Source organism: Ambystoma mexicanum, chromosome 12, assembly GCF_040938575.1.
Source record: "Ambystoma mexicanum isolate Mex_15411 chromosome 12, UKY_AmexF1_1, whole genome shotgun sequence".
NCBI classification, from domain to species: domain Eukaryota; kingdom Metazoa; phylum Chordata; class Amphibia; order Caudata; family Ambystomatidae; genus Ambystoma; species Ambystoma mexicanum.
In genome coordinates, this window is record NC_090936.1 from 448203344 (window position 1) to 448219073 (window position 15730).

The window sequence follows — 15730 nt, forward strand, 5'->3', positions numbered from 1 at the left end:
AGTGTTTTCTTCCGTCCAGGATGGGCTGCAATCAAGGAATCATGATTCCATTTGAGGGCTTTATTCCGCATTGAAGGAGTTGGTAGATAAAGTACTCCTTGTGTGAATGGTAAACCGTTATGTACTTCCAGATTCATATCCTGGACTACTTGTGGATAAATTTTTACCCACTCTTGTACTTCGGTTTTTAGGGATGGTTGAACCGAACAACTACATATTACATGATCTGCCAACAGCTGAATCTGTACTTGTTTTTCTTCCTGCGCCTCTTCACTCATACGGGACAAAGCATCCGACTTAACATGTTCTCGGGCAGGACGATAGGTGACCTGGAAATCGTATTGGGCAAAAAAGACATGCCATCTGGCCTGACGGGCCGTAAGGCATTTCATGGATTTGAATGCTTGGAGATTTCTATGGTCAGAGTACACCAACACCTGTTGTTTGGCCCCAAGAAGATGATGACGCCATTCTCGGAAAGCATCTTTGATAGCCAGTAGTTCCCGCTCAGTGACGGTGTAGTTCCGTTCATATGAGGTGAGTTTGCGAGAGAAGAAAGCCACTGGGTGTTCCTCCTTGGTTTCTGTGCAAACTTGTGAGAGTACTGCACCAATAGCGACACTGGATGCATCCGCTTCAACGACAAACTGGCGATCAGGATCCGGATGTTGAAGCACGGGTGCAGTGGTAAATGCTTCCTTCAGCTTTTCGAATGCTGCTTGGGCATGTTGGTTCCAACAGAAAGGAACTTTAGAACTAGTTAAAGCCGTCAAAGGAGCTACTGTTTTGGAAAAGGAATGGATAAATCTGCGATAGAAATTCGCAAAGCCTAAGAAAGACTGTAGTGACTTGACATTATGCGGAATCGGCCAATTCAAGACGGCCTTTACCTTGGAACGACTCATTCGAGCACCTAGATTGGTAATGTCGTAACCAAGGAATTCCACTTCCTGTGAATGAAAGACACATTTTTCGGCTTTCACATAAAGATGGTTCTCCCTGAGTCTTTGTAGGACTGTAGAAACATGTCTGACGTGTTCCGATAAAGATGATGAGTAGATCAGAATGTCATCCAGATAGATAACCACAAATTGGTCCATTATGTCTCTGAATATATCATTCATGAAGAATTGAAATGTGGCGGGAGCATTGCACAGACCAAAAGGCATCACCAAATATTCGTAAAGACCATACCGTGTCTTAAAAGCGGTCTTCCATTCGTCGCCTTCACGAATGCGAACCAAATTGTATGCACCTCGCAAGTCCAATTTGGTGAAATAACTGGAAGTGCCTAATTGATCCAATAGAACGTTTATTAGTGGTAAGGGGTATTGGTTTTTGATGGTGATATCATTAAGTGCCCTGTAATCAATGCAAGGTCTGAGATCTCCCTCTTTCTTAGGAACAAAGAATAGAGGAGATGCAGCAGGTGATTGTGAGGGCCGTATAAAGCCCATTGCTAGCGCTTTATCAATGTATTCTTTTAACACAACATCTTCTTTAGGTGTTAGTGAATAAACACGGCCTGTAGGAATTTTGGCACCAGGAATCAATTCGATAGGACAGTCGTACTGTCGATGAGGAGGTAATTGTTCTGCCTGGCCTTTATCAAAGACATCAGCATAATCAGCGTATTCGCATGGTATGATATTGTCGCATTGATGTACAACGCTGATAGTTGAATCCTCCACCATAGAGGCCAATATGTGTTGTTTATTTGACACCTCCTGACTGGTAAAGCAATGTTCATTGCAATGAATCGAAGGATATTGGAGCGATCCCGAAACCCAGTCAACAGCAGGATTGTGAAGGGTTAACCATGCAAGACCAAGTATGATCTCGTACTGTGGAGCAGCAATAACATCGAAGATGATTTCTTCTGAATGATTATTCGATAAGGTCATCTGAACAGGTACCGTCTCCTGGGTTACCATAACAGAAGTCAAAACAGATCCGTCCACGGTGTTCACCGTTTCAGGTCTTTTTTTGTTTACAAGGGGTAAGGAACAGTTCTTGGCATAAGTGATGTCTATGTAATTGCTGGTGGCTCCAGAATCAACCATGGCCTTGGAAACCACTTCTCGCTCATCACAACGTAACGTCACCTGAACTATTACAGGTGCATGTTTAGGAATGGTACTGGAGTCCGATGAAACACTCGACATAGGGACTCCTGCTATTGTCCAGTTTTGGCGTTTCCCGCACGCTTGATGGGTTTTTTAGGACATGTTGCCAATAAATGCTCGGAAGAACCACAGTACATACATAAGTGGTTTTTTCTTCGGTTCTCCCGTTCTGCATTGGACAATCGGCCTCTCACGGCGCCAATCTGCATGGGTTCAGGGTCGTAGAGATGACTGCTGGTGTCTCTGACCGCCCCGAGACTGGCATGAAGGGCTTTTTCTCTCCCTTTCGAGCATTCCTTCGGGCGTCGATTTGTAGAACCAAATCGAGCAACTCTGGAAAACCCGTAGGAACCACAGGAACTATAGATAAGGCATCTTTCAGTTCTTCAGAAAGACCCTTGTAGAAAACAGCCGTTTTCTTGCTGTCAGGCCATTGGGTTTCCGCCGTCAGTTGATTGAACCGGGCAACGTAAGACAGAAGGGGTTGGCTGCCTTGTTGTAGGTTAAGCAACTCTAAATCTGTGGCTTGAGTAGAGTAACGCATGTCAAAGACTTTACTCATAGCAGTCAAGAGATCGTCACAATCGTACAACAAAGGGCTATTAGTTTCCAACAAAGGGTTAGCCCAAGCAGCAGCTGTGCCCCCTAAATGGGAAAGCACGAAGGCTGCTTTTGTGGTTAGATCAGGAAAAGATGTAGGACGGCAAAGAAAATGGAGTCGGCACTGATTTACAAAGGTTCTATAGGTTTTGGGATCACCCGTGAACCGTTCCGGAGGGGCCAAGGGAAACTGAGTGGGCATAACCACATTAATAGTTTCCTGTGGGGGTGCCGTAGTCCCAGATCCAGATGCAGTAGCCATCGGCACCTGTGCTCCCTGAGGGCTACCATGTAGGGCGTCTTGCATAACGTCCATACGGTGCCGTAACATGTCCTGTGCTGTAACCATTTCATTTCTCAAATCGCTGATCAACTGTGTCAAAACAGCTAAAGGATCCGTACCCTCCATGGCTTCTGATTCTGTCAGAATGTACCAAAGTATTAACTGAAAAGGATACAATACTCAAAAGGATACAGGAGGTAGGGTCTTCCGGATCCCTGTTCACACGATTTGATAGTTGTGAAGTCAATTGAAGACCTTCCAAATGATACAACCCTCTGGCTGATAAAACAGGCAGAGCGATGGATCACTGGAAAGGGCGTGGGTAAGGTATAGAAAGCCAGCCTAGGACAAATTAAAGTATCATGAATAACTGCTCCAACCTGAGTATGATGAATTAGATAATGACAGGAATGTTCACACTGACCTTTAGTTTAGGGTAGAATAATCCAGAAGTCTCTTGATGGATTTGAATGAAGAACAAACGACAAGGAAGGGAAAATTAGTAAGGGAGACTTATCCCGAACGGAACGAGGCTCACGCTAGATACGGGTTGAATTCACCACAGGATAGCGTCCAAAAGTTCAGTTCAATGTCACCTTCCAATAATCCTTGAAAAGCTTCCTTCCCACTATAGGGATCAATCCTTCTGTTAATTCCACAGATGCAGGAGTTAGAAATAGCGCTCTTTTTAAGGAAAAACAAAGTACACGCGGTTATAAACAGCCGCGAAGAAAATAACGTTTGAAGACAACGTGCGCGTGTGGATTTTACACGCGGGCAGGATCCGCGCAGTCTGGGCCAGCCGCGTGTGAAGACAACGTGCGCGTGTGGATTTTACACGCGGGCAGGATTTACGCAGTCTTGGCCAGCCGCACTTGAAGACAGAGAGCGCGTGTGGATATTACACGCGGGCAGGATTCACGCAGTCTGGGCCAGCCGCGAGTGAAGACAACGTGCGCGTGGATTTTACACGCGGGCAGGATTTACGCAGTCTTGGCCAGCCGCACTTGAAGACAGAGAGCGCGTGTGGATATTACACGCAGGCAGGATTCACGCAGTCTGGGCCAGCCGCGAGTGAAGACAACGTGCGCGTGTGGATTTTACACGCGGGCAGGATTTACGCAGTCTTGGCCAGCCGCACTTGAAGACAGAGAGCGCGTGTGGATATTACACGCGGGCAGGATTCACGCAGTCTGGGCCAGCCGCGAGTGAAGACAACGTGCGCGTGTGGAATTACACGCGGGCAGGATTTACGCAGTCCGGGCCAGCCGCGTATGAAGACAGAGTGTACGTGTGGATGTACACGCGGGCAGGATTCCCGCAGTCCGGACCAGCCACGCTTGAAGACAGAGAACGCGTGTGAATTATCACGCGAAGGAATAGCTCCAGGAATCAGCGTGTGGCGGAACACACGCTATTGAAGGCCCAAAAGTAGCTGTAGAAATATGCCAGGATGCAGATCAGAGGTTCAGCTACACAACGCCAATAGATTCGATCAGAAGCAGCGAGTGAAGTTTCTACGCTGCTTAAATACGTAATACCGTAGTTCACGTGACGAAGCAAAAGTCACGTGAAGTTAGCGACGTGAAAAATGCAAACGTCGTTTTCCCGGTAACGTATCGAATAACCTCCATTTGGAAAAGAACGGTCTAGCTGTTCTACGAGCGTAGCGTCCAGCATGCATGACACAGCGTTTGGTGTCTCCCCTCCCCCAGGCGGCCCGGCACCGTTGCTAACGCCGGCCACCCAGCTGGCAGGTAGGTGGGTGTGTGTGGGGGGGGGGGCTCACGCCTCCTGCACTGCTCGCGCCTCAAGTATGTCAGGGGGGTAGGGCGGAAAACAGACTCACCTCCCCACCTCTCCCGGTCCTCCCCTCATTCTTCCAAACGCTGTCTGCTCTTTGGCGTGCTTTCTCATCTTCACACTGAACACTATTGCACTGTTCAGCGCAGTGAGACTGAGAACTGTCTGTTTTCATTTAGGTTCTTAACTGTGGGTGGCATCTGGCAGTGCTCCCAAACCCCTCAGCCACCTGCAGCTTTGGTGCTTCCCTAATTTCTTCAATGTACAAGAGCTGTGGACTTTGACTTGTTCTGCCAAACCTGTGTGTTTCCTCTTCACACTGGTTTCGGTTTCAAGTTGCTATCTCCACCTAAATGGGACTGATTTTACTTGTTTTTTCTACCTATGGGTGCTGTCAGGGGTCCTCTTCCACACCACATGGGCCGTAGGACATGGGGGGGCCAAAAATGGGGGGCTGATCCCAATTTGCCGGTCCCTTGGGCAGGAGCGGTATGCCAAGGCTGATCATATCAGCGCGCCCCCTGGTGGCTTCCGAATATCCATATTTAATTGTTTATTTTTATTGGCGATAACATGGTCATATCTGTTATGATGCGGTTGTTTATTTAACGCAACCTTGTTTTGAACATTCTCAATCTGTGAATAGATGTCTGTATAATCTAATTTAAAACTCCAATATCACCAAATGTAGGAGAGTCTCCCTCAATCAGCTGTGACAACAAAATGGAATTAATTGTATGTACATTTCCCTCCGTCCATTTTATTCTGTTTCCTCCTCTACTAACGGACAAAGCACCTTTAAAGTGGCCATGTGGTTGCATCGGCTCCCGCGCAAGTGTGAACTCAATCACCACAAGGTCACTCAAACAATTTGGAAGTAAAACAAAATTCTCTACAATTTCAAAGACTTCAGCATCTGTCAAAACAAAATCAATCCATGAAAATTGCATCGAAGTGTAAAAAACATCCTTGCTATCAACATAGGTATGGTATTGTTTATTTATATAGCGGATATACACAGACGGGTGTTTCAAAGAGCTCAAGGAGGATGGGAAAACGGGGAAAAACAACTGTCGCTCAGAGCCCTTGAAAATCTGAGACAATAATAGTCTGAACAGGCAGAGTAAGTGCATAAAATACATTTAACAGTATGGGATATAGCAAATAGGCCTGACGGCGATTCTGCAATTTTAACAGTACAATTAGGGGTGAAAACAGGGGAGGAACAGACAGACGATCTTCAGGCGTGGTGCGTACGGATCGTGCAAGTCACAGAGAGGGGAGGATCAAGTGCACCTGGTCGGTTGAGACTGGGGCAAGTGCAGAGAGAGACACTCTCTTGGGTTCATTTCTCAGTGCAGTGTGGGTGGGGTGTAGGGCCCTGAGGCAAGTGCGAGAGAGGACTGGCGAGGTGCCGGGGACCAATGAGACTCTGGGGTACACCAGGCGGCCAGTCAGCATGCTGTAAGGAATAGGAGGGAGAGTGGGAAAGAACAGAGAACTACGTTAGCAGAGTAGCAGGAGAGAGATGGAAGAGGAGAAGAGGAAGGTCTTGAGTTTCCGGAATTTCAGGAGATCCTGCTCAAGACGTAGGGCGGCAGGGAGGCTATTCCAGAGGGAGGCACCTGCTGAGGATAAGGACCTCTGGTTGGAGAACCGGCTCAGTCACAGAAGGTTGGAGGTAGATGAGCGGAGGGTTTGTGAGGGACAGTATTTAGGCAGGCAGAGTTGAAGATAGGTGGGTCCCAGGCCCCAGAAAGCCTTGTGAACAATGCAAAGGGTCTTGAATTTGATCCTTGTTATCACAGTCATTTATCATTTGTAGCAATTGATGAGAGAGTATAAATAACATCCAAGGGTTTGAGTTCTTTCTTATATCGTCCTTGTCACTTCCAATTGGCCACCTCCCATGGCTGTTTGATATATAGGAATGTTGTCGCAGAATCAAAATCTTTGTGTTTGGGAACCGAGGGTGATGAAAATTAAGTGACCACAAAAGTGATGGGTGGAAGGTTTCAAATGAATCTAAACCACTGGCAATTGCTCTGGGCAACCTTCCACACCACCGTTTTTTAGCCCGTCTGCGCCTTTGCAAAAGGGGACCAGCAATGTGCAAATCAGTCAGCAGCTGCAGCCACCGAAGGTAGCAGCCCAGCCCGAACTGCTAGGCCAGGTCCCCTCTGCACAGAAAACCAAGCAACCCCAGACATGTTTCGGCCTTGTTGGACCTCCTCAGTGAGGTGCAGCCTGGTTCCCTGTGTCGCAGCGAGCAAGGGACCCACGTCTGGGCATACTCTCTCTCACAAGGAGAAACAAACTGACCACAAAAGTGATGGGTGGAAGGTTTCGAATGAATCTAAACCACTGGCAATTGCTCTGGGCAAACTTCCACACCACCGTTTTTTAGCCCGTCTGCGCCATTGCAAAAGTGGACCAGCCATGTGCAAATCAGTCAGCAGCTGCCGCCACCGAAGGTAGCAGCCCAGCCCGAACTGCTAGGCCAGGTCCCCTCTGCACAGAAAACCAAGCAACCCCAGACATGTTTCGGCCTTGTTGGACCTCCTCAGTGAGGTGCAGCCTGGTTCCCTGTGGCGCAGCGAGCAAGGGACCCACGTCTGGGCATATCCTCTCTCACAAGGAGAAACAAACTGACCACAAAAGTGATGGGTGGAAGGTTTCAAATGAATCTAAACCACTGGCAATTGCTCTGGGCAACCTTCCACACCACAGTTTTTTAGCCCGTCTGTGCCATTGCAAAAGGGGAACAGCCATGTGCAAATCAGTCAGCAGCTGCCGCCACCGAAGGTAGCAGCCCAGCCCGAACTGCTAGGCCAGGTCCCCTCTGCACAGAAAACCAAGCAACCCCAGACATGTTTTCGGCCTTGTTGGACCTCCTCAGTGAGGTGCAGTCTGGTTCCCTGTGGTGCAGCGAGCAAGGGACCCACGTCTGGGCATACCCTCTCTCACAAGGAGAAACAAACTGACCACAAAAGTGATGGGTGGAAGGTTTCGAATGAATCTAAACCACTGGCAATTGCTCTGGGCAACCTTCCACACCACCGTTTTTTAGTCCATCTGCGCCATTGCAAAAGGGGACCAGCCATGTGCAAATCAGTCAGCAGCTGCCGCACCGAAGGTAGCAGCCCAGCCCGAACTGCTAGGCCAGGTCCCCTCTGCACAGAAAACCAAGCAACCCCAGACATGTTTCGGCCTTGTTGGACCTCCTCAGTGAGGTGCAGCCTGGTTCCCTGTGGCGCAGTGAGCAAGGGACCCACGTCTGGGCATACCCTCTCTCACAAGGAGAAACAAACTGACCACAAAAGTGATGGGTGGAAGGTTTCAAATGAATCTAAACCACTGGCAATTGCTCTGGGCAACCTTCCACACCACCGTTTTTTAGCCCGTCTGCGCCATTGCAAAAGGGGACCAGCCATGTGCAAATCAGTCAGCAGCTGGCGCCACCGAAGGTAGCAGCCCAGCCCGAACTGCTAGGCCAGGTCCCCTCTGCACAGAAAACCAAGCAACCCCAGACATGTTTCGGCCTTGTTGGACCTCCGCATTGAGGTGCAGCCTGGTTCCCTGTGGTGCAGTGAGCAAGGGACTCACGTCTGGGCATACCCTCTCTCACAAGGGGAAACAAATTGACCACAAAAATTGATGGGTGGAAGGTTTCGAATGAATCTAAACCACTGGCAATTGCTCTGAGCAACCTTTCACACCACTGTTTTTTAGCTTGTGTGCGCCATTGCAAAAGGGGACCAGCCATGTGCAAATCAGTCAGCAGCTGCCGACACCGAAGGTAGCAGCCCAGCCCGAACTGCTAGGCCAGGTCCCCTCTGCACAGAAAACCAAGCAACCCCAGACATGTTTCGGCCTTGTTGAACCTCCTCAGTGAGGTGCAGCCTGGTTCCCTGTGGCGCAGTGAGCAAGGGACCCCCGTCTGGGCATACCCTCTCTCACAAGCAGAAACAAACTGACCACAAAAGTGATGGGTGGAAGGTTTCAAATGAATCTAAACCACTAGCAATTGCTCTGGGCAACCTTCCACACCACCGTTTTTTAGCCCGTCTGCGCCATTGCAAAAGGGGACCAGCCATGTGCAAATCAGTCAGCAGCTGCCGCCACCGAAGGTAGCAGCCCAGCCCGAACTGCTAGGCCAGGTCCCCTCTGCACAGAAAACCAAGCAACCCCAGACATGTTTCGGCCTTGTTGGACCTCCTCATTGAGGTGCAGCCTGGTTCCCTGTGGTGCAGTGAGCAAGGGACTCACGTCTGGGCATACCCTCTCTCACAAGGGGAAACAAATTGACCACAAAAATTGATGGGTGGAAGGTTTCGAATGAATCTAAACCACTGGCAATTGCTCTGAGCAACCTTCCACACCACTGTTTTTTAGCCCGTGTGCGCCATTGCAAAAGGGGACCAGCCATGTGCAAATCAGTCAGCAGCTGCCGCCACCGAAGGTAGCAGCCCAGCCCGAACTGCTAGGCCAGGTCCCCTCTGCACAGAAAACCAAGCAACCCCAGACATGTTTCGTCCTTGTTGAACCTCCTCAGTGAGGTGCAGCCTGGTTCCCTGTGGTGCAGCGAGCAAGGGACCCACGTCTGGGCATACCCTCTCTCACAAGGAGAAACAAACTGACCACAAAAGTGATGGGTGGAAGGTTTTGAATGAATCTAAACCACTGGCAATTGCTCTGGGCAACCTTCCACACCACCGTTTTTTAGCCCGTCTGCGCTATTGCAAAAGGGGACCAGCCATGTGCAAATCAGTCAGCAGCTGCCGCCACCGAAGGTAGCAGCCCAGCCCGAACTGCTAGGCCAGGTCCCCTCTGCACAGAAAACCAAGCAACCCCAGACATGTTTCGGCCTTGTTGGACCTCCTTAGTGAGGTGCAGCCTGGTTACCTGTGGCGCAGCGAGCAAGGGACCCACGTCTGGGCATACCCTCTCTCACAAGGAGAAACAAACTGCCCACAAAAGTGATGGGTGGAAGGTTTCGAATGAATCGAAACTACTGGCAATTGCTCTGGGCAACCTTCCACACCACTGTTTTTTAGCCCGCCTGCGCCATTGCAAAAGGGGACCAGCCATGTGCAAAGCAGTCAGCAGCTGCCGCCACCGAAGGTAGCAGCCCAGCCCGAACTGCTAAGTCAGGTGATGAAAATTAAGACCAACAATATAGAATAAACCCTTTGAATATGTACTTTCCCACACCTCTAGCAATAATCCAATATGTGCAATCAGCAATTCGCATTTTTCATTTCCCGGAGGATGACATACATTTAACAATAGTATCATCAATTGTTTCCCCCCATAAATAACCTCTCCACAGTAATAGCCAAAATAAAGTCAGATTGCAAGTTAGTTAAAAATTCTTTAACTTTTAGATGGTTAACTGCAGCAATAATCAAACCACCAAAAGGTTGGCTAGTCTGATGTTTCTTAGCCTTCCTGTGAAAAATCACAGAACCATCTATAAATAAAACTTGAATTAACCATGTTTCCTGTAGCAATACAAAATAGACAAGATAGCCCCACAGGTTTCTCTAAAAATGATGTGAAACCCTGTTGTGGTGCATGATCTAATTAGAATCTGGGGATCTATATCTTACTACAGTCATTCAACCTGATCAAACATCGATTTTTCTGAACAATGAGGAGGAGGATAATTAGGTAGGTTTGTCTGGTTTTGTGACATAGAGCAAATCTTAGAAAACAATATCTTTGATCTCCATTTCAGATAGTTTACCAACCATGTCTCCAGAAGCGTTTTTCTTGTGTGACTTAAGCATAGACTTTGGTTCTTTCATAAATTCATTACCGAGTTCTAAAAAACGAGGCGCCTGGTAGATAATAAATTCAGCAACTATAGGTGAGACAAGATGAATCACAGACCACTTAGAATACCAAGCTAATTGTGGAATTTCAACAAGTTTAAGGTTGTGAGTAGTAATCATTTGAAAAGTCAGAACTTGATGTAACAATTCCAACACGTTCGATCGATTCAAAAAAGGGCTAAAGAAGTAGTGTAAAGGTCAGCTATTTTTATAATATTCAATGTTTCATTAATAGCTTTAAAAGATAGTAAATCTAAATTTAGCATGTTACTATTCTTCTGGAGGACCTACTTAGCAGGTAATATTTAATCAGCAGCAAAGCCCGCCACATGCTGCACTCTACCTGAGATTGACGAGTTGCCTAAATGGCAGACTTCATTTAAATCTGTTCTAGTGTCACCCATCGGAACATGTAGACTTTCCTTAGACAAAACATCATCAGTTAGTTTATCTTTAGAAGTAGAATAATTGCTCTCCATCAGTAACCCCGGAATATAACCCAGTGGTCTCCTAGACTTAGACGACTGGGTCATAACAGGGACGATTTCATATCCTTTTGTCGTTTCTAGGCAAGTCATGTTCTATGGAAGGGTAGATGCCAAGCCTTGTGCTGCTACTGTCGGTGAAAAATTAATCTTATTATTCAAGGAGGACTTGTCAACCGTTAAGTGCTTACGCTTTTGAGTTCTCTTTTTGCCTAGGATAATAGGCTGGAGTATATTACTGGGGGCACAGATAGGTTGAATCATAGCCCTGCTGTTAATAGTAATACCCTCTCTAAAATCAGAATGTACCTCAAGCACTGACGGCTCTCCTAATCCTGAGAGGAGATTGAATAGGTTGAGTATCTTGTATTACTATTGTAGGTGCACTTAAGGATGAAATCATACTGGCACCTCCAGTTCCATCAACAGCTGCAGGATAAGTCTGCTTAGTTAATAGTATATCAAACAGTTTAGATAAATCATGTTTTATACATTGTTGTTCTTTAAATACATTATTGCATAGAGAAAAAAAAGCTTTAACAATAATAATAAATTCGGTTTCTATCTGGGGATCCTTTGTTTCCGATGAATCCTAAGAGGAACTACTCGAAGAATGTCTAGGAGACGATGCATAAGCATTCATTGCTATCTCAGTCAATAGTAGAAGTAGGATATTGATCAGTAGGTACATTTCCATGTTCTTCAGTCAATAATAGATGGGTATCTCTTATGGATTCAACTTGCAAATTAAGGCACACATTTAGAAAATAATTATTGTCTATTGGACGATCGAAAGATATGTTAGGATCGGTAGAAGCCCTATCTAAGATTTCTTTAGAAGAAGACGCCTCTATAATTGGAGGTCTAGATATTGGTTTCAGGAATGCTGTTATTTTACCTTGATCACTGTCTTCAATTGTGTTTATATCACAAATGGAGGTAACAATTCCAGTCATTATCGTTTCTGGTTGTCTGTTTCTTTTCTTACAATTTCTTTTCTTTAAAATACATGTGGCTGCCTGCGTGCAAATCAATTATTCTTTACTGCGCAGTGTGTAATTGCGGGTAGCAGGCATGCCAAGCAGTAGAAACAAAAATCAAAATCGTTTAGCAACTAACTTTAAAAGTAATCTTATGGAGAACACAGCGGCACAATGATAGAGGCTCCAAGCTTACAAGACCCGCAGTCACCTCTAAATCGCCACTAACTTGCCTCGATGACCTTGTATAGTAAGTTAATTATAGCGTGGCGTTGCCACAATGCCATAGACTGCCACAGATTGTACGCTCTTCCCATGTGCTCCGCACAGCACGTTCCGCGCACTGACAGTTCTAAATAAAGCATCCAATCACGTGTGTGAGGCCGTGAAATCGGTCCTCCAGGAAATGGAGGCTCAAGACTCAAAGGATCCAAAACGGTCAATGCTGCCACAGACTGTACACTCTGCCCACGCACTCCGCAGTTTCACAGTTTATGCTTCTTAGACCACCTTTAGGAGATACTCTTCCTCCCTGGGATCTGTCGCTTGTTCAGAAGGCCCTTCTTGCCAAGCCATTTGAACCTTTGGAGGACGTTCCCTTGAAGTTCCTATCCTAGAAGGCATTCTTGATTTCCTGGTATAGGTGAGTCGTTCTCTGCATGCAGGTACCTCTTTTTTTTACCAAAAGGGGTTATCGTCCTTTTATGTCAACCAGGTAATTTGCCTGCCAGCATTTGTTCCTTGTCCCTCTTCTTAGAAAGAGCTGTGATTGCATATCTTTTGTCAATGGTGGCTTCCTTCGGGAGATGTGATAAGTAATTGGTGGCATTTGGGGCAGCAGGGCAAGGGGTTCACCATTTCTATGTCACTTTGAGCATGTGGGTAGGATGCACCAAAGTGAATTAATATTTTAGTGCTCTGGTGCCTTTACCCCAATAGGTTTAGGGAAGATCCACTAGGGGTGGCAGCCTCTTGGGCCAAGGCTAGAGCCATCCCCTTATCTGATGTTGAAGAACTGCCACTTGGGCTTTTGCCCACATACCAATTTCTCATTGCCAAGGATGTGAGGAGACTGTGAGCCATCCTTTGGGGAGGACAGGTTGTCAGCAGCAGTTTGGCTGTCGTGCATCTGGTATATCTGCAAAATAAATGTGTGGTCACTTTTGCAGAGATAACCGAGTTGCTCGATTTGCTTCCTGCAATAATCAGCTTGTTGGGGTCGCTTGGGTATGCCTTCATATAAGTAAGGAAGGTGACGAGCAAGAGGAATGAGAGGGAAATTGCCAGATTACACAGGGTAATCGTCAATACTCTGAGCCCAACTCCTCTGGTTCACCGTCATCTCCTGATACCCTGCTCCCCATTGGAGCACCAACTGACCCGCTTAGGTCAGAGGCTTGGGTACAATCCTAAAAGCAAAATGGGATGTGCAGAGTATTTTATTGTCCTGGGGGGGGGTAAGAGAAGGAGAAGGGGGAGGTGGCATGAAGGCACTCCAGGGATTGCGCTATCTCGGTGATACTAGGTGATGTCTGGGAAAGGATGCAGGCACCCTTTCGTGTAACTAAGGAAGGTGATGTGTAAGAGGGATGAGGGGGTAATGAAGAGTACCCCATTTCATCAGGGCATTTCTACGAATCCCAGAATGGAAAGAAAAAAGGGCTGGATAAGCATCTCGTGTCCAGCATGGAACCCTTTGAGAGTTCTGTGAGTGGTCTCCAGAAGCCTCGTCATCCAAGATTGTGCTCGTATCGGATCCTGTAAATCCTTGGTCCACAACGTAAACCAGATAGCTCTGAAAATTCAACACTGGCTGTAGCGCACTGGTCTGCAACCTATGGCTCCCCAGATGTTTTTGGACTACAACTACCATCAGCCCTAGTCTATGAAGAGTGGTCATTGAGTCATAGCCCAAAACATATGGCGAGTTAATTCACCACACCACAGGTTCTTCTACACCGTGTGGGGTTACCTAGGTATCCCTTGCCCTCCCCCGCCCCCTCCCATACCGTCCTCGTCCGGTGGACGCCTCGGGTTGAGCCCGGCCCTTGCTAGCAACCTCTCTCTACCCCTGGCCATTTGAATGTTTCCCGTTGGTCCTACTTCCAGACATTATTCCTTAGACATTCTGGGCGACACCGCCCTCCGGTGCCGGCTAACACGTTTTTCCCTCTGGCCGACACCGCCCTCCGGTGCCGACTAACAAGTTTTTCTCCCACTGGCCGACAGCGCCCTCCGGTGCCGGCTAAGAAGTTTTTTCCCCCTGGCCGACAGCGCCCTCCGGTGCCGGCTAACAAGTTTTCTCCCACTGGCCGACAGCGCCCTCCGGTGCCGGCTAACAAGTTTTCTCACACTGGCCGACAGCGCCCTCCGGTGCCGGCTAACACATTTTTTCCCACTGGCCGACACGGCCCTCCGGTGCCGGCTAACACGTTTCTGCCTGCCTAGATAGTCATTGCTTTGCGATGTCCAGCTGTCCCAGCGCCCTTGCTACTCTAATCTGGCCCCCTTGACCCAACTGTGCCGCTTCTACAGAAAGCCCCAACTTGTCCCTCGTTCCCTCGCAGTTCCCTCTCCCCCCAGGGCTCCCTATGAAGTGTAGCCCAGTGTCCGCACCCCCGTCATCTTCCGTGGACCCTAGCCCTCCCCATTCCTTTCCCTAGCTTGCTCCTCCCCTCTCCAGGTGCCAGGTTTCTTAGCGTCAGGCCAAACCCCCCTGCCCTCCCCGACAATTCTGCCCCTCCAGATCCTATGCTCCCTTTTCCCCCATAGGCAGACTTCCCACCCCTGTTATTTCATATCCCGTATCTTGCCCCCCATCGTTGGTCATTGTCCCCCCCCTTAACTTCCTTGGGCCTGTTTCCCCCCCACCTGTTCCCTCTGCTCGCCATACAGCCCTGTCTTGTTCCCCCACATCCCCCTCATGCCTCCCTCCTTCCGTGAAGACTTCCCCCTCCAGTTACCTCTGTCAACTTTACCTGAGCCCCCGTACTCTCCTCTTGCTCATCCCCGACCGACTTCCCTTGACTACCTTTATTGTGAGTTTGTGTTTTCTTCATTTCCCCCCCCCCCGCAATCTTGGGTTGGGAATGGCTTCCAAGTCCCCTAAACCCCTCCCCTTTTTTTCCCAGGGCCTCCCCTGAGTCTAGAACTCTTGGGCGCCGTAAGATCTAATCTGTTGGCTGAGCATTCCCCTAAGGGCCTGCCAGTTCTTTGCTAAAGGGATCGCAATGTAACTCCGCTGGGCGACCTGCAAAACAAAAGACAATTTAGTGCATACATTTTGTTTAATGAGGGTGGGCGGGAAAACAAAATGGGTCCTCCGGCGGGGGCAGTGACCGAGGGATAGAGAACGAGTTTGTTGCAGACCCTCCCCTATATAGGGCCTTCCTCTCCCTCGGTTCCCTGCCCTGCCTCCCTTCCTCCCCACCCCGAGCCTCTTCCGGGGGCGGTTTTCTTTGGCCAATATTCCCGCCCCCCAATGTGTCTGAGGAGGGGGAGGGGAGAAGGCTGGCTGGACAACCCCCACTAAGGGGCGGCGCCCGCCATGCCTCCTTCGTTTGCGCGTTCGCCCGCCAGAGATCAAGGTTTTGTGCTGCGAATTCTGCCAGTTGTA